This window comes from Stegostoma tigrinum, chromosome 38, assembly GCF_030684315.1.
Source record: "Stegostoma tigrinum isolate sSteTig4 chromosome 38, sSteTig4.hap1, whole genome shotgun sequence".
Lineage (NCBI taxonomy): Eukaryota > Metazoa > Chordata > Chondrichthyes > Orectolobiformes > Stegostomatidae > Stegostoma > Stegostoma tigrinum.
This window is the reverse complement of record NC_081391.1, coordinates 1,881,005-1,899,836: the sequence shown is the minus strand read 5'-3', so window position 1 is coordinate 1,899,836 and position 18,832 is coordinate 1,881,005. Positions and strand designations below refer to the sequence as shown.

The window sequence follows — 18,832 nt, the reverse complement described above, 5'->3', positions numbered from 1 at the left end:
ATGAGTGTGTAATAAACATTCGCCCAGACAGTAACCCTCCGTGCATCAAACACCAATGCTCCATCTGTAATCCTATTTGCTGATGTTTGTTCTGTGTTTCATGTATCTTCGAGAAATCCAAATGCATCAAACCTCCTGGATCCTTTTCATCCACCTTGCTTATTATTATTCAGCAATGAACTCTCATTATAATTTTGTCAAATATGATTTCTCTTAATTAAACCATGGTGATTCTGCTTAATTTTGAGTTTAAAATGTCCTGCTATATCCTCCTTAAGAATAAATTCCAGTATTTTTCTGACGACAGATATGAGTATAACTGATCTATAGATTTATGGGGCCCATAATTTATGTAATTCTCCTTTTGAATGGCAAACTCGGATTTATGATTTTCCATGTACTGGGAGACTCCTGGGAGATTAGAATGAATGTCGGAATGGAGACTACTGGCTGAGTTGTATTCGGCTCTGTGGGACTTGATTGTCCAGGACCTGCTGGAGGTGTATGACAGGTACCATGTGCGAATCTATGAGGAAAGGCATCGTCGTCCTCATGTACTCATGTACAAGCGGAGGGGGAGAGGGAGGAAATTAGAAATCACTGCTGAATGTAGATTACAAAATCCTGTCTAAGGTCAGGTCTGCTCTGGGATCAGTGATTCACCCTGACCAAACCTTTGGCAGGATATCACACCTACATCTGTCCAAAATGGGCTTTGGGGAGGGAATCTGCAAATGGATCGACTGCTCTACACCAACATTGTTAGCGCAGTCTCAATCAACGGGTGCGAATTGTAAAGTTTCCCGATCGGATCCAGGGTCAGGCAGGGCTGCCCACTCCCTCCTGCTGTGTTTGTGTGTTGTACAGACCCCTTTGCTGTGTCCATCAGAAAGGATGTGAGCCTGAGGGGGGGTGACTATTCCAGCCAGTAGGAGCCCATAGGTCAAAGCCTCTTCATGGGGAATGTGAAACATTCCATGTTCCAGCCCTATTCTGCCCCCTACCCACAACTCTTTTCTCTGATACATCAATGATAGCGTTAGTGCTGCTTCCGTCTCTCATCTGGAATTGGGTAACTTCTTCAATTTTGTCTCCAGTTTCCACAGTGCCCTCACTTTCACCTGCTCTATCTCCGACTCCTCCCTTCCCTTCCTCAACATTTCTATTTCCATTTCTGGGGATGGACATAGAACATAGAACAATACAGCGCAGAACAGGCCTTTCTGCCCGCGATGTTGCGCCTACCTTAGAACTAATCTAAGCCCATGCCCCTACACTATCCCATCATCATCCATCAGCTTATCCAAGGCCTGTTTAAATGCCCCTACTGTGGCTGAGTTAACTACTTTGGCAGGCAGGCGTTCCATGCCCTTACCACTCTCTGAGTAAAAAACCTGCCTCTGACATCTGTCTTAAATCTTATCACCCCTCAATTTGTAGCTATGCCTCCTCGTACAAGGTGAAGTCATCATCCTCAGAAAAAGACTCTCACTGTCCACCCTATCTAATCCTCTGATCATCTTGTATGCCTCTATTAAATCCCCTCTTAGTGTCCTTCTCTCCAATGAGAACAGACCCAAGTCCCTCAGCTTTTCTTCATAGGGCCTGCATTCCAGACCAGGCAACATCCTGGTAAATCTCCTCTGCACCTTTTCCAATGCTTCCACGTCCTTCCCGTAATGGGGCGATCAGAACTGCATGCAATATTCCAAATGAGGCCGTACTAGCATTTTGTACAGTTGCAGCATGACATCTCGGCTCCGGAACTCAATCCCTCTACCAATAAAACCTAACACACCGTAAGCCTTCTTAACAGCACTATCAACCTGCGTGGCAACTTTCAAGGATCTATGTACATGGACACCAAGATCCCTCCACACATCCACATTACCAAGAATCTTTCCAATGACCCGGTATTCTGCCTTCCTATTATTCCTCCCAAAATGAATCACCTCACGTTTATCCGTATTAAACTCCATTTGCCACCTTTCAGCCCAATTCTGCAGTTTATCCAAGTCTCCCTGCAACCTGCAACATTCTTCCACACTGTCCACATCCACCAACTTGTGTCATCTGCAAACTTACTAACCCCATCCACGTATGCCTACGTCCAAGTCATTTATAAAAATGACCAACAGCAGTGGTCTCAAAAAAAACTGGCCACTAATATCCACTACAAACCAGCTGACTCCCACATCTACCTGGACTATACATCGACACACCCCACTTCCTTTAAAGACTCCAGCCCATTCCCTCAGTTCCTCCGTCTCTGTCGCATATGTTCAGATGAAGCCAACTTCAACAAGGGAGCCTCTGAAATGTCCACCTTCTGTCTCAACTAAGGATTCCCCAGCTCTGTTGGCGACAAGGCCCTCAACCAGTCTGAGCCATCTCCCACACTTCTGCCCTCACCCCTTCTCTTCCCTCCCACAACAGTGATAGTGTTCCCCTGATCCTCACCGACCATCCCACCAGCATCCACATCCAGAAGATCATCAGACGCCATTTCCACCACCTCCAGAGACCTATTCCCCTCCCCTCCCTTGTCTGCCTTCCGCGGGGACCATTCCATCCAGGACACCCTGGTCTACACTTCCTTCACCCACAGCACCTCCCCACAGCCCTACAGCACCTTCCCCTGTAGCTGGCGAAGGTGCAACACCTGCCCATTTACCTCCTCCCTCCCCAGTGTCCAAGGGCCCAAACATTCTTTCCAGCGACACTTCACCTGCACTCCCCAGAATCTAATCCACTGTATTTGTTGCTCACAATGTGGTCTCCTCTACTGAATTACTTGTTGCCTGCCACTTGAACACACCATCCTGTCCCCTGGTCAACATCTCAGTCTCTAGCTTGCTGCAGTGTTCCAGTGAAGCCCAATGCCAGCTGGATGAGCAACACCTCATCTTCCGCTTGGGAAAGCTCAGCAGACTCAATAGCGAGTTCAATAATGTTAGTGCCTGAACTCCTCCCATGTCCCAGCCCCCTGCCCCACACACCGGACCTTGTTACCACATAGCCTGCCATTACACCATCAGTTGTTAGTCACTAACAGTCCCCACTAACAACTACTCACCCTCCCAGCCTGATCGTTAGCAACTCCTTTGTCTGTCCAACTGATCTTCTCTCTCTTTGGGTTCTATCCTATCGTTTACTCCCCATCCCACCCTCCTCCCTATTTTCTGCATTTAAACTGACGTTTTCCTAGCTCCCATCAGTTCTGAGGAAGGGTCACTGGACCCGAAACATTTAGTCTGATTTTTCTTCACGGATGCTGCTAGACCTGCTGAGCTTTTCCAGCAACTTTTCTTTTGTTCCTGCAACCAGTTTGAACTGGCCTCAGGTGCCCAGGTCAATAGGGGCAAGAGTGAGCCCATGTTCTTTGGGAACTGGGCTGACTGATCCTTTATTCCCTTCACTTTCAGGACAGATTACCTGAAGGTGCTGGGAATATTGTTTAGAGGGACTGGGGCATACACAAAAACATGGCAGAGTGTGTCGCAAAGGTGAGACAGAAACTGATCCTTTGGGTGCGCCTCTCCTCCTCTATTATGGGTAAAAACCTGGTCATCAGGTAGGAGGCGCTCTCTCTGTGGTTGTACGTGGTGCTGGCCTGGCCCATTCCCCAAAACCCACGCAGTCATCCAAGCCATCTTCCACTTCATGTGGAGGTCTAAGATGGAGTGTGTGCATGGGTACTCCACATACAAAACTCTGGCTAAGGTGGGTGAATGTACCCAATGCTGCCCTCATCCTGAAGACCCCTATGTGTGTGGCCTCTTCAAACTGTGTGTAGACCCTCGGTTCGCCAACACCAAGTCTCGCGACATACTGAGGTTCTTCCTGTCCTCCTGTGTTGTGAAGGATGAGACTAGCCTCGCTGCCGTGGACCGCTACAAGTCATTGGACTGTTCTGTAAAGAAAAACACCTTTGACCACAGATCCATCAGGAAGTGGTCAGCACGTAGCATCCTCGAGACCCTGTGGGAAAAGGAGAGGGTGGGTCCTGTCGGTTGTTCCCTGAACAGACTGTCAAAGTCATTTGGCAGAATGCCTCATCACCAGAACTTTCCAACAAGCACCAGGACATCGCCTGGCTGGTGGTGAGAAGGGCACTGCCTGTGAGATCTTTCACGTACCCCTGGTAGATCTGAGCCACCGCACCCTGCCCTCAAAGCAGTTGGGTAGACACTGTCACACATTTCCTTCTGGAATGTGCCTTTGCAAAGGAATTCTGCAGAAAGAAGCAGTGATTTTTGTTGAGTTTCATCCCGAGTAGTTCTGAGTAGCAGGACTCTGAGCTCTATAGTCTGATCACTGGGACTCACACCGAGATAAACATCAACTGTGCCTGGAGGACAATCAATTAGGTTAAATATGCTCTTTGGTCTGCCTGAAACTTTTTGGTCTCCCAGAGCAAGAATTTGACATTGACCAGGTGTTGCAAATCGGCACATTCCAAGGTCTAAGACTGTGCGCTGAGGGATGGGCTAAAGCATGGGATGGCTACTGCCAAGGCACAGTAGAGAAAGACCTCCTTCTAAGGTCTTTCTGATAAAGTATAATGGGGGTCCATTCAGTTATTGCATCTTCCCAGTGTCTTCACTGCATGTAAATATAACCTGGTATGTGTAAGGGGAGTCTTGGTTTACGGATAGAGTCAAATTTCCAGTGTTTGTGTTCCCTCGATGTGCTACAGTACAGAACCAAACTGCTTCAGTCACTATGTATGTATTTAATGAATAAAATATATTTTGAAATAGAAAATAGTTATCAGACCTCCCTGGTGCCTCAAATGTGTGTAAAGATAGTTTTGTACAAGTAAGAAATGCCTTTGAATTTTTTTTTAGATAGAGTTAAATTCCAACGTTTGGAACAAAAACAGAAGTTGCTGGAAAAGCTCAGCAGGTCTGGCAGCATCTGTGAAGAAAAAATCAGAATTAACGTTCAGTTCTGAGAAAAGGTCATCAGACTTCTGTTTTTGTTCCAAATATTGGAGTTTGACTCTATCAAAAAATACAAAGGCATTTCTTACTAGTACAAAACTATCTTTACACAACGCTAACTCTGATATTTTTCTCCACAGATGCTGCCAGACGTGCTGAACTTTCCCAGAAACTTCTGTTTTCGTTCCTGAATTATTGCATCCACAGATTGGTTTTTATCCAACGTTTGTTTTCTCCTTGATCTGCTATGTCCAGAACCAAATCGCCTTCATGGTTATGTATATAAAGATATTTATAGGAATAAAGTATATTTTTGAAATAAAAAACGATCAGAAAGAATTCATTGACTATCTCTGTAGCCATTATTTTTAATTTACTCACTTTCAGGTCATCAATGACATTGGTTACAGAATTATGCCTGTCACTGCACCGGTGGATCATTGGTTATAGAGTAGTAGTTGACCTTGCAGAGGACGGAGGCAGTTTAGACCATCCCCCAGATAATGACTTAACCCCCCGATCGACTATGATCCAATTGAATCCAAGATAACAAAGTGTGGAGCTGGATGAACACAGCAGGCCAAGCAGCATCTCAGGACACAAGAGCTGACGTTTCGGGCCTAGACCCTTCAGAGAGGGGGATGGGGAGAGGGAACTGTAATAAATATGGAGAGGGTACGGGTAGGCGGATCGAAGATGGATAGTTGGGAATGGGAGAGAGATTCCCTGAGGTTGGTCCGGAGAGAGGACGGCAACTTCCCTGGAAGAGGCCTGAGGTTAAAATTACGCGCATCTGCACGTCCCCGTGTCCCTAACAAAGAGGCTGTCGTTCTGAGTTTGATAAGGGACCGGGCAGATCACGACACCGCGGCAACTCGCAAAGTAGGCGAGTCACCTGCAGGGCGACCTTTACCCGCTCAAAAATTCCTCTCGCACAATGCGGCGAGGACCCGGGCGTCACCCCGGACCGTTATTTTCCTTACTCATTAGTTTAAGGCATAAGGCAGCATCCCCAATGACGCCAATACAGTCACATCAGTACTCTTTGCTGTCAGGGTGACTGCACCACCACCCGGCCCTGAGTGAAGTAACCTGCCATGGAAATACATTTCCTTCCCTGCGAAACTACAGAAATATCCCGAAAACTATGAGAAAATTAACGCACTGTGGGGAAAAAGAACTGTTATGCAAAGTAGCACTAGCTGGGACTTTTTGGGGGGGTGGATCCCTGATACCACGAGGATTGTGGGAGTTGTAGTCGCTGGGTGTTGTAGTTTTCCACTTTGGAACTGCAGATTCACAGGCGGAAAGGAAAGAGGCAATTTGTGGAAGGAAGTGCCGGTGTTTCAGATACATAATTTTATTTGTTTACTGTTTGGCATGGCCCACCAAACAACCTGAATGGATTTAATTTGTCTGACATTTGGTTTGCAGGAGAAATGGCTTCTTAAAATACTCTACCAACGTGCATCGCCTTGCATTAAGGACTTTCAGAATGAAGAGTGAACCCTTTGATGTAAAAAAAAGCTGAAATGAAGTGACCTTAACATACGGTCTCTGTGAAAACCCCGGTGAGTTTCACCAGCAGTCTGTATGTTCGTTAAAATCCTAGTGAGTTTCGCCACCAGTGTGTGTGTTTGGTGAAATCCTCGTGAATTTCATCAGCAGTCTGTGTGTTTGTTGAAATCATGGCAAGATTCACCAGAAATCTGTGTGTTTGTTGAAATCCCGGTGACCTGCATTGACTTCCTCAGGGCAGAGGGAGCTGGGGGAGAGAATGTTCTTGTCCATGGCTCTGGGTCTTTATGCTCTGTGCTCGGTGAGGCTGAGGGGGAGAGTGAGGGCACGGCGCCAGGAGCAGCAGCAGAGAGTCAGGCACCATTCTCGGAGATTGATCCGGATCTCTAACTGCCCTCGGCAGAGGGTGTACCAACAGACGATGTCGTTTGAGATGATGTCTGAGGAGCTGTGTGTCCGCCAACTGCGCTTCAACAAGGAGGCAATTGGGCGTCTCTGTGACATCCTGCAGGGGGATCTGAGGCCAAGCTCGAAATGCCGCACTGCGCTGTCGGTGGCGATGAAGGTAGCCACCGCTCTCAATTTCTATGCGTGTGGCTCCTTTCAGGCCAGCGTTAGGGACATGTGTAAAATCACTCAGAGTGCTGCCCGGGCTGTATTCAGCAGGTCATCGATGCCATTTTCCGGAAGGCGTCCAATTTCATCCGTTTTGACATGTCCCCGGCTGAGCTCAGGGGACGGGCGGTCAGATTCCACAGGATTGCCGGTTTCCCCAAAGTGCTGGGGGTCATCGCTGGATCCCACATCCAGCTGAAGGCCCCCAATGACCAGCCCACATCCTACTTGAACAGCAGGGGCTTCCACTCGCTCAATGTCATGATCGTCTGTGATGCCCAGATGAGGATCCTGGTGGTGAACGCGGATCACAAGGCGGGTGTGGACGATGCCTTTGTCCTGGAGAACTCGAGTTTGGCTCAGTTCATGAACAAATGCCCTCAGAGATCGGGGTGGCTACTAGGTAGCAGCAGCTACCCACTGAAAACCTGGCTGATGGTACCTTACAGCAAGACCCAAAGTAAGGCACAGCAAAAGTACAATTACGCACATGTCTGCACTTGGCAGAGGGGACAAGACACTGTCAAACTGCTGAAATCACGTTTCCAGTGCCTGAACAGGTCAAAGGGCATTTTGCAATATTCTCCTGTAAAAGTGTCAAAGATTGTGGTGGTGTGTTGTGCGCTGCACAACTTGGCCTTAGAGCACGGTCAGACTCTGCAGCCCATGGTGGACACAGTCTCAGAAACTGACCAACTGGACACTCCTGACCTGGATATTGTCGACACTCAGGAGTCACCTGAGAAAACCCCTACAGCAGCTGCCAGGGCAATCAGAGAGCAATTGGTTGACGATCGATTTGGGCTTTGAGAAACACAACCAACCTATCCTCCCCCCCCCCCGGAAATGGTGATGTTTATTTGGGGTCAGCACCAATGGTTGCTTGTTGCAAAATCTCAACGTTGTTGAGGTTGAATGAACCAGGTGCCTTCTGCAAGACTTTGCATGGAATTTGCGTTTGGTAGCTAGTTTTATACATTGCATTTTTGCAAACTGGTGTACTGTTCAAATTATTTTGAACATTAATGTGTCAGCACCACAGCATGCTGAAGTGAGACATAAAGAGTAATTTTGTAATATAATTCAACCATGAGTACAACACTGCCCATCTCTTCATATGCATTTTTTTTAAAAAGTACAGTGTATACTCACAAAGATTGGCCAGCCTCATTACAGGTCAAAGTCGATATTCCTCAAAGTGGATTATAGATCAATGTTTTCAATAAATTAACATAAACGATTTGATTTGATTTTATTATTGTCACATGTACCAAGATACAGTGAAAAGTATTGTTTTGCTTGGTAACCTGACAAATCATACCTTACGTAAATACATCGGGGTAATAGAACAGAATGCAGAGTATAGTGTGAGTGATAATGGGAACTGCAGATGCTGGAGAATCCAAGGTAATAAAATGTGAGGCTGGATGAACACAGCAGGCCCAGCAGCATCTCAGGAGCACAAAAGCTGATGTTTCGGGCGTAGACCCTTCATCAGAGTGGGCCTAGGCCCAAAACATCAGCTTTTGTGCTCCTGAGATGCTGCTTGGCCTGCTGTGTTCATCCAGCCTCACATTTTATTATCTGCAGAGTATAGTGTTACAGCTAATTCTACAGAGAAGGTGCAGAGAAAGATCAGGTCTAATATATGAGAAGTCCATTCATAATTCTGATAACAGTGGGGAAGAAGCTGTTCTTAAATCTGTTGGTATGTATTCCCAAACTTTTGTATCTTCAGCCCAATGGAAGAGGGTGGAAGAAAGTATAACCAGGGTGAGAGGGGTCTTTGATTATGTTAGCTGCTTTACCGAGGCAATGGGAAGTATAGATGGATGCCAATCCTCAGCCTACTTCCCTGTCCGATCAAGATCCCTGTGTATTTTTTTGTTACCTTCCTTGCTATCAATGATACCTCCTAATTTTGTATCATCCACAAACTTAGTAATCATGCCTTGTGCATTCACATCCAGATCATTCAATTAAATAACAAAGGACCCAGCACCAAGCCCTGTGGCACACCACTAGTCACAGGCCTCCAGTCTGAGAAACAACTTTCAACCATCACCCTCTCCAATTAGCTAGCTGTCCCTGGATCACATGTGACCTAACTTTCATGACTCGCCTGCCGTGAGGGACCTTGTCAAAGGCCTTACTAAAGCCCATGTAGACAATATCCACTGTCCTCGCATCCATCGTCTTGGTTACCTCTTCGAAAAGCTCTAAAAGATTTGTCAGACATGACTTGCTGCACACAAATCCATTGTGACTATCCCTACTCAGACCTTGACTGTCCAAATGTTGATTGATCTTGTCCCTTAATATCCTCTCCAATAATTTGCCTCCTACTGATGTCAGGCTCACTGTCCTGTAGTTCCCTGGCTTTGTCTTTGCTGCCTTTCTTAAATAAAGGAACAACATTAGCCACCTTCCAGTCTTCTCGAACTTCATCAGTGGCTAAAGATGAAGCAAAATTCTCTGCAAGAGCCTGTGCGGTTTCTTCCCTAGCCTCCTATGATGTCCGAGGATGGACTTGATCAGGCCTGGGGCATTTATCCACCTAAATATGCTTTAAGGCTACAAACGCCTCCTCTCTGGTAATATGTGTGGCCCAAAACATCCCCACCTGTTTCCCTTATTCTTTAGCATGCATGATTCTCTCCGCAGTAAACTCTGAGGAGAAGTATTCATTAAAAATCTCCCCCATCTCCTGTGCTCCATACATAGACCACAATGCTGATCTTTATGGGAATCTAAAGTCTCCCTAGCCATCCTCTTACTCTTAATATAGCTGTGAAACCTCTTGGAATTATCTTTAACCTTGTCTGCTAGATCCATCTCACCCTCTTTCTGCTCTTCTGATTACCCTCTAAAGTGTGCTCCTTAATGTTTTATAGCCATGAAGGGATTCACTTGAGACTGACAGCTTAAACCCAATGTATGCTTTCTTCTTTTTCCTGACCAGAGCCTCAGTATCCCTCGTCAATCAGGGAACCCTGAACCTGCCAGATTTTCCCTTCACCCTAACAGGGATATACTGTCCCTCGATTCTTCATATTACATTTTTAAAAGCCTCCATTTACCACTCCTTCCTTTTCCTTCAAGTAGACTCACCCAATTGACCGCTGCTACATTCTGCCGAATGGCTCCAAAATTGGCCCTGCTCCAGTTTAGCACCTTAACCTGTGGATCTGTCCTAACTTTTTCCATAACTATGTTAAAACTAAGACAGTTATGGTCACTGCACCCAAAGTGCCCTCTGATTGACTCTTCAGTGACTTGCCTGGTCTTGTTTCCAAAGAGGAGATCTAGGGTTGCGCCCTCCCAAGTAGGACCCTGTACATATTGATTTAGGAAACCTTGTTGGATATATTTGACAAATTCACCCTGTTTGGGCTTTTTACCCTCTGATGGCCCAGTCATTGCAGGGAGTTTAAAATCTCTAGCCAACACGACTGTTATTCCTACAGGCATCTGCAGTCTCTCAACACATCTGCTCCTCTAGTACCTGTTGCCTATTTGCGGATCTGTAATGCAGCCCCAACAGAGTGACTATCCCCTTCTTGTTTCTAAATTCTAACCATATGGCATCATTTGATGACCCCTTAAGAATATCCTGTCTAAGCAGTGTTGTTATGTTCTCCCTTATCAAAAGTACAATTTCCCCTCCTCACTTACTTGTACTTCTGTCACTCCTGTAGCTTCTGTATCCTGGAGCATTGAGCTGCCAGTCCTGCCCTTCACTCAGCCAAGCTTCCGTTGAGGCAATTATATCCCAATCACCAGAGCCAGTCCATGCTCTGAACTTATCTGCTTTACCAGTCAGGCCTTGTGCATTGAAATAAATGCAATTTTCCCTCCCTTTACTGTTCCCTGGCCATCCTTAATAGTGAACTTGCTCTCAATGGCTACTGTATTTCCGCCGACTCCTTGATGGCCCTCTCTTATTCAGATTCCACTCCCCCCGCCAACCAAACTAGTTTAAAAGTTTAAACCTTCCCGGGTAACACTAGCAAATCTCCACACAAGGATATTGGTCCCCCTCCGGTTCAAGTACAACCTGTTCCTCTTGTACAGATCACCACTACCCCAAAGAGATCCTAATGATCCAAGAAATGAAGACCCTGTCCCTTGCACCAGCTCCTCAGCCACACATTCATCTGGTTTATCTTTCTATTTCTATCCTCACTGACACGTGGAACTGGGAGTAATTCAGAGATCACTGCCCTTGAGGTCCTGCTTTTTAACTTCTTACCTAAATCGCTATACCCTTTTCGCATGACCCCATTCCTTTGTTTACCTCGGTCATTTGTACTGATGTGCACAATGACCTCTGGCAGTTCACCCTCCCCCATTAGAATGTTCTGCAACAGCTCAGAGACATCCTTGACCCTGCTACCCAGGAGACTACACACCATCCTGGTGTCTCTTCTGCAGCCACAGAATCTCTTGTCTGTCCCCCTCACAACTGAGTCTCCTATCAGATTCGGTCTGTCTGACTGTACCCTTTCCCTCTGAGCCTCAGAGCCAGTCACAGTGCTAATGGCCTGACTGCTGCTGCTAGCCCCCACAGCAGTATCCAAAGTGGTATACCTGTTATTGAGGTGAACTGCCAGGGGGGAGCACTGCACTATCTGCCTTCCCCCCACTACCTCCTCTGGTGGTCACCCAGCTACCTACAGCCTGCACCTTAGGAGTGACCACTTCACCATAGCTATTATCAACAATGTCCTCTGCATCCTGGATGATCCTGAGTGCATCCAACTCCAGTTCCGTAATGCGGTCTGTCAGGAGTTGCAGCTGGGTGCACTTCTCTCAGGTGTAGCCACCAGGAAACTGATAGTCTCCCTAATCTCCCACATCCTGCAGGGAGAGCATTCCACTGCCGTAGCTGCCAAGTTGTTCCAGAATTTTGAAATGTCAGCAAGGAGGATAGTAATAGACTTCAGGAGAACACAGGCTGGTGAAATGAGCAGAAATATGGCTGATTGAATTTAATCCTGAATTTCATCTGGAAGAAAGAGAGAGAGGTGATACCTACTCAAAGGTTCAATTCTAATAGACGTTCAGGAACGGAGAACACACGAGGCTAATTGCACAAATCTGTGAATGTGATAGTGGATAATGCTGTTTTAAAAAACATTTCATACTCTTGACTTTAGTTATAGAGCTATTGAATTTAAAAGCAAGAAAAGCTAAACTCTTATTAACACAGCTAAGACCTCTGCTGAAATATTAGGCAAGATCTTTCTTGAGCTATCCTAAACCAGTTTCTGACAACACTGCTATCTTTTGCTGGTGCCAATATGTCTGGTTTCCCCAATAGGTGGCATCTACCCAACAATGTGGAAAATTGCTCAGGTATGTCCTGTCCCAGGTTAATATCAAACCTGGCCAGTTACCAGCGGTCAGATTACTCTTGATCATCAGCAAGGTGTTTGAGGGGTCATCGACAATGCAGTCAAGCTGCACTTACTGAGTAATGGCTCACTGGTCATCCCATAGGACTTTCCAACAATGTTAGAAACTGTGAGGTTGTTAAGGTGTTTTATTCCTCGTATGGGATGTAGCTATTGCTGGTAAACCTGGCATTTGTTGCCCAAAGAACCAATAAGCATAGAAACAGACCCATCAGTCCAACTCATCCATGTCAAATAGATATCCTAAATTATTCTAATCCCATTTGCCAGCATTTGGGCCATATCCCTCAAAACCCTTCCTATTCATGTATCCATCCAGATGCCTTTTAACTATTATAATTGTACCAGCCTCCACCCACTTCCTCTGGCTCACACGACCCTCTGCGTGGAAAAATAACACCTCAAGTCCTTTTTAAAATTTTCCCCTTCTCACATTAAACCCACCCTGGGATAAAGACCTTAGGTATTCACCCTATCCATGCCCCTCATGATTTTAGAAACTTCTATAAGGTCACTCCTCCAGCCTTCGATGCTCCAGGGAAAATAGCCCCAGCCTATTTAGCCACTCCCTGTAGCTGAAACCCTCCAACCATGGCCACATTCTTGCAAATCTTTTCTGAACCCTTTCAAGTTTACCAAAATCTTTCCTATAGCAGGAGGACCAAAATTTGTATAGTATCCCAAAAGGGGCCTCACCAATGTCCTGTACAGCCACAACTTGACATCTCATTTCCTATACTCAATGCACTGACCAATAAAGGCAAGTTTGCCAAACATCCTTCTCATCACCCTGTCTACCTGTGACTCTGCTTTCAATGAAGTATGCACCTGCACCATGGTCTCTGTTCAGCAACACTCCCCAGGGTCCTACCATTAACGGTGTAAGTCCTGCCCTAGTTTACCTTCCCAAGATGGAAAACCTCACATTTATCTATTAAGCTACTTCTGCCACTTTTCAGCCCACTGGCCCATCAGATGAAGGTCCCATTGTACTTTGAGATAACCTTCTTTACTGTATACTACACTATATATTTTGGTGTTATCTGCATACTTACTAAACATACCTTCTATATTCACATCCAAATCATTTATATAAATGATGAGAAACAATGGACCCAGCACCAATCCTTGCAGCACACCATTGGTCACAGGCGTCCAGTCTGAAAAACCACACGACACCAGGTTTCAGTCCAGCAGGTTTATTTGAAAACACAAGTTTTCGGAGTCTCAGTCCTTCTTCAGCGGTTAGTGAGAGAGGTAATATCAGAAACAAAATTTGTAAGTAAAAGATCAAAGGTTCACATCATTCATGAGGATTTAACAGCAACTTAGATTTGTTTAGTACATCCTCATCAGTGGAGTAACCCTTATCTTTTACTCATAAATTCTGTGTCTGATACACCCTCTCTCACTAACACCTGAAGAAGGAGTAAGACTCTGAAATCTGGTGTTTTCAAAAAAACCTTTTGGACTACAACCTGGTGTGGTGTGATTTCTGATGCTGTCTACTCCAGTCCAACACCAGTACCTCCACATCATGACCATTCTCTGTGTCTTACCTTCAAGCCAATTTTGTATCCAATTGGGGGATAGGGAGAGAGGGAGAGGCAGATCTCTCTACCTATACTCACCTCTACAGGCTCCATCCCCTCCCTTTAACTTGTCTGTCTCCTCTCCACCTATCTTCTCCTCTATACATCTTCGATCCACCTCCCCCTCTCTTCCTATTTATCTCAGAACCCTCTCCGCATCCCCCTTTTCTAGGCCCAAAGCGTCAGCTTTTGTGCTCCTCTGATGCTGCTTGGCCTGCTGTGTTCATCCAGCTCCACACTCTGTTATCTCGGATTCTCCAGCATCTGCAGTCCCCATCATCTTTATATCCATTTGGCTAGCTTTCCATATAGACAACGTCTACTGCTCTGCCTTCATTACTTTGTCACCTCTTCAAAAAACTTAATCAAATTAGTGAGATATGATTTCTCATGCACAAAGCCATGTTGACTATCCTAGGATAATCATGGGTTCTGGGACATCCTGGTCCACTCTTCCTTCACTCCCAACAGCACCCACCCCACAGCCTTGCAACGGCAGAAGGTGTAATACCTGTTTGTTTATTTCCCCTCTCCTCAGTATCCAGGGCTCAAATACACCTTCCAGATGAATCGGCACTTTACCTGCACTCCACAGAATCTAGTCTACTATATTCACTGCTCACAGCGTGGTTTCCTCTCCAGTGGGGAAACAAAGTGTAGGCTGAGTGACCACTACTAGAATACTTATGTTTCGTCTGTAGGAAGACCCTGAGTTTCCAGTTGTCTGCCACTTCAGCACACCACTCTGTTTACTGGCCAACATCTCTGTCTCAGGCTTCCTGCAATACTCCAGTGGAAGCTTTGCACAGGCCGGAAGAACACAAGCCCCTCATTTTGTGCTTGAGGGGCTCTGCAGCCTTCTGGACTCAATGTCGAGTTCAACAACTTCAGGGTTTGAGCTCTCCCACGTCCTTACCCCAACCCCCATACACCAGACCTTGTTATCACCTAGTCTGCTATTACACACAACCTGTGGTTAGCCACTGACAGTCCCCATTAATAGCTATTCACCCTCCTAGCCAGATTGTTATTCATTCCTTTGTCTGTCCAACTGTCCTTCTCTCTGAGATAGTAGGAACTGCCGATGCTGGAGAATCTGAGATAGCAAGGTGTAGAGCTGGATGAACACAGCAGGCCAAGCAGCATCATAGGAGCAGGAAAGCTGACTTTTTGGGTCTAGACCCTTCTTCAGAAAATTCTGACACTGTCTGACGATTGTTGCGCAGTGTCCATTCATCCGTTGTCATAGCGTCTGCATGGTTTCACCAATATACCATGCCTGGGGGCATCTTTGCCTGGAGCATATGAGATAGACAACGTTGGCTGAATCACATGAGTATCTGCTCTGTACATGGTGGGTGGTGTTCTCACATGTGATGGTAGTGCCCATGTCAATGATCTGACATGTCTTGCAGAGATTGCCGTGACAGGGTTGTATGGTGTTAGGGTCAATGTTGTCCTGAAGGCTGGGTAGTTAGCTGCGACCAATGGTCTATTTAAAGTTTGGTGGTTGTTTGAAGGCAAGAAGTGGTGGTGTGGGGAAGATCTTCGTGAGATGCTTAACGTCATCGATAATAAGTTAAAGTCTGCAAAGAACAAGGCGTAGTTTTTCCACTCTCAGGAAGTACTGGTACCCTATCAATTATGCCCCATGTCTGTCTTCTAAGGAGGTCATTATGATTTTTCACTGCGGTACATTGGAACTGGCAATCGATGAGTTGAGCATCGTATTCCATTCTTATGAGGGCACCCTTCATAACCTTCAGGCATCTATTGCATTCCTCCTTATCTGAACAGATCCTGTGTATGTGTGGGGTTTGTTCATAGGTGAGGGCTGTTTTAATATGTTTAGGGTGGAAACTAGAGAAGTGTTGCATTGTGATGTTAAGCATAGGTTTGCAGCAGTGTGAGGTATTGAGGTGTCCATCCCTGATGGAGATGTGTGTGTCCAAGAATCAGGCTAATTCTAAAGAGTAGTTCATGGTAGGTCTGATGGTGCGATGAAACTTGTTGGTATCAATATGTAATTGTTTCAGTGATTTCTTGCCATGGGTCCAAAGGAAGAAAATGTTGTCAATGTATCTGGTGTATAGCATTGGTTGGAGGTTCTGTGCAGTAAAGAAATCCTGTTTGAACTTTGGCCATTTGTAGTTACTGTTGTGGTTAAATTTTGTTTTCCTTTATTATTTATGGGACAAGGGCATTGTTGGCTAGGCAGCATATTTCTTCCCTCAAGGCCATAAGTGAACCAGATGGGTTTTTCCTGAAAATTGATCCACAGTCTCAGTAGATATTTATTTCAAAATATTTATTGAATTCAAATTCCACTATCTGCTATGGCAGGATTCAAACATAGGTCTCCAGAACTTTATCTGGGTCTCTGGATTAACAGGCCAGTGATAATCCCCCAGTGAATGACCAACTCATCAACTTGACGTAAAGTTGTGAATTCTGAGAAAGGCTCACCAGACCTGAAACATTAACTGTGTTTCCTCCTTCACAGATGCTGCCAAACCCCTGCTGAGCGTTTCCAGCAATTTTGGCTTTGTTCCTGGTTCATAGCAACTGCATTTCTTTTGGTTTTCACATATTATTGATTAATTGCATTCCCTTCCTATTAAGCTAATTTTATGACTGCAAGGCTAGAGATGGACAGACTTTTGGTAATTCCTGGTCCTCCACGGTCTCAGGATGTTTCCCAGACTCCCTTATCTTCCTTCTTGGAACTTTTCACAATGGACACTTATTCAAGGACATTCCCGCCCAGATATTTACCGGCTGCACCATGTTAACTGCCAGTTAATTGGATACTTGTCTATCACTGAAGGACTTTTTAAATTCTGTTACACAGTTTACTAACCTCATTACTGTAAATACAAAAGGATATTAATTTTTATTAACTGTCAGTTCCAACAAATTTATATGGTCACACCTATTCTTTATCTAACAGATTATGAGCAGTTTCTTTCTCACTTGACATTGGAATGTCAGATACAGTCCCTCCCATAACTCCTCTTCACATGTTGTAAGTGGGATTAATATATATATATACTGTCTATATGTGTGTGTGTAAATCTTTAACTAATTTGGAATCTAAATGTATGATTATTTGAAAAATCTAAAATCCATTGTTGTAACAGTTTAAGTAATTTAAAGATTCACTAATTAAATGTAACGTGAAATGTGAAGGTTCTATCACGGACCTCAAGCAGGGCCAGTGCAGATGGGAGTGAGCCCCTACTTACTTTTCTGGTGCAAGCATAGGACCTGGAATCAGTGGCTGATACAACAATAGAGAAAATGTTGACGAAATAGGCCGTTGGCAAAAGATGGTGCCTGAAGATTGGCAACTTCAATGTTGGTCTGGCAGCATCTGTGGAGGAGAAAACAGAGTTAACATTTCGGGTCTGGCAACCCTTCCTCGCAGGTCACTGGACCTGAAACGTTAACTCTGTTTTCTCCTCTACAGATGCTGCCAGACCTGCTGAGCTTTTCCAGCAACTTTGTTTTTGTTCCTGATTTACAGCATCTGCAGTTCTTTTGGTTATTAACTTCATTGTTGGTTGTGTCTGTCGCTAGTGATGGCAAAGTGGTGACAGAAGGGCATCACTGAAACATCAATGAGGTTGGCGAAGCAGCGAAGATGGACTCCGATGTTGTGGACACAGTGGAGGAGATAATGAGGCAGTGGTGGAGGAGCTTCGGCCCATTGGCAAAGATAGTGCCTGAGAATCGGCAACTTCAGTGTTAATTGTGTCTGGTGTAGACAGCAGTGAAGTGGTTATGGATGGGTGGCGGCATCGTTGATTGTGATGAGCTGGCTCAGGACTCATGGCGTCTCTTCAAGCTATATCTTTTTTTTGTTCTTCATTCATAAATTAATCAAAATGGTGTCATTTCATGGCAACGAATGAAAAAAATCATTACATTTTATTGGATTTTTACTTTAAAATGCACATGACGTTACAATCAAAATCAATCAAAAATGTTCTTATCTATGTCTCCTGCACAGCTGCATGTTCCATATGGATACTGTTTTCTTGGGTCCACAGAGCTACTATTGTTCTAACCTGTCCAGGCTTCATTAAGCAAATATTTTCCTAAGGTATCTAACTATTGTCAGCCATGTTCCGCTGCTTTTGCATGGACAGCCATCTACCATTCTGAACTCAGTCATGAGCAGCTCTAACAGTTACTCTCTTTCATATGAGGCCCTTTAGTGAAACCAGGGACGGATGAGGAAAGTATGGCCCCTCTTATCCTAGGATCTGGGTGGTGGGGGGGGGCAGCGGGACACAAAGCGGGAACAGGCTGAAGCTGTTGGGAGTGGAGAGGTTCGGAAAGAAGGCATCCAAACCTGGAGCTGGGATCTTTCTGTGCCAGGGATGGTTAGCAGGACGACAATGAGAATGGCCTAATCAGGGATTATCTCTATTAGAGAAATGGACCACTCAGGGATTGTTGCTACCAGTGAAATGGACCAATCAGAAATTGTGGCTATCCATCAATTTGTTCAAAGTGCATCCCAGACAGACAGTTCAGCTGGTACTGGCTTAATAACCAGCAATGTGGTTCTATAACCCACATAAACATGGTGACTGCACTTCCCACGGTGTTTGTAATGGGCTCTGTGTATCTATAACTTGAACTGGTGGTCTGCTGGACCATTTTGGAGGATAGTTTAGAGTCAGCCACATTGTTGTGAATCTGGAGTCACCTGTGCACCAGACCAGGTGATGATGGC

General features: G+C 45.4%; 1 non-coding gene across 1 annotated transcript; it reads right to left on the bottom strand.

Annotated features, from left to right (window-relative positions):
* Positions 1–5,795: 5,795 nt before the first annotated feature.
* LOC125447342 (U12 minor spliceosomal RNA) lies at positions 5,796–5,946 on the bottom strand. Its single transcript, XR_007246547.1, has one exon. It is a non-coding gene; the product is annotated as a U12 minor spliceosomal RNA (small nuclear RNA).
* Positions 5,947–18,832: the final 12,886 nt, after the last annotated feature.